The following is a 1,258-nucleotide window of genomic DNA, read 5'->3' on the forward strand; positions in this document are numbered from 1 at the left end:
GTCTTCAGAATTCTGGTTATTTTTATTTATTTATTTTTATTGATTATTATTTTCCATTTAATTACCAGTCCAGGTAGGTGTCTTTCGTGGTAATGAAATAAGTTTTAAGTTAGAGTACGAAGGCGAGGTGTCCATTATAACTCTATTATACTAGTCTCTACTCAATTTTCCCTTTCAAATTAATATTTTATTATTATTACACTATTATTATTCTACTATTACAATACCAGTTCAGAGAGGTGTCTTTCGTGTTAAGGAAAAATAGTTTTAAATTGGTAGGTATTACAGAGTATGAAGGCGAGGTGTCCTTTAGAACCCTATAATACTAGTTATTTGAGTATTTAATTATCAATAAATACTGTTACATAATACTGTATTCAGTTTCTTTAATAAATGTATACTAAATAAAACGGAAGGGAATACAGAGGATAGTGACAAGTATTTACTCACATAACCGTTGTACTTTTGATTCCCATGCCGTGGATCCCTTGTACCGTATCTTCACAATATACTCGTAAACTCGATGTTCCTTCGACGGTGCCTCCCCGTCCTAGAGAACCTAGAGTATTACTATAATGAAGCTTATATACTATTTAAAGTAACAATGAACGTGCTAAAAGTTGCAACTCTACAATTTTATAAATAAAGTTACGCAAGATACAAACTATAAGTAATCTATCGAGTTCTTAGGTTTTCGCGATTGTTACACATAGGAAATGAAACTATTTTTTCGGTTTTTTTTTAAACAAACTGATGTTTCGGGCCCTTTACAGGTCCCATGGTCACGGACCTGGACCTGTAAAGGGCCCGAAACGTCGGTTTGTTTGAAAAAACAAATATACGCGATTTCAACCCGGAAAAATAATTTCATTTCCTATATAAGTAATCTAGGTAAAATAAACATCTGTGGATGTTGAAGCAGCATCCTTAACTCGCGCGACGTTAAGCAGCGGTGCAAAGGCGCGACTGCATCGATACAAACGCGCGATTGCATCGCTACACTTGTGATTTATAGGCGATTGTATCCATGCACACGTGCGTCTGCATCGATGCAATCGCGCGTTTGTATCGATGCAATCTGCGCATTTGTATCGATGCAGTCGTGCGTTTGCATCGATGCAATCGCCTATAAATTGCAAGTGTAGTGATGCAATCGCGCATATCACGAACGCGCGTTTGCATCGCTGCTAAAAATCGCCGGGTGTAAGAGTAAAAATGTTGCCACAAGTTAAATAAATAAATAAATATTAGACAACAT

The sequence above is a fragment of the Hyposmocoma kahamanoa genome, unplaced genomic scaffold, assembly GCF_003589595.1.
Source record: "Hyposmocoma kahamanoa isolate Upper Pololo Valley unplaced genomic scaffold, ASM358959v1 76, whole genome shotgun sequence".
Taxonomy (NCBI): domain Eukaryota; kingdom Metazoa; phylum Arthropoda; class Insecta; order Lepidoptera; family Cosmopterigidae; genus Hyposmocoma; species Hyposmocoma kahamanoa.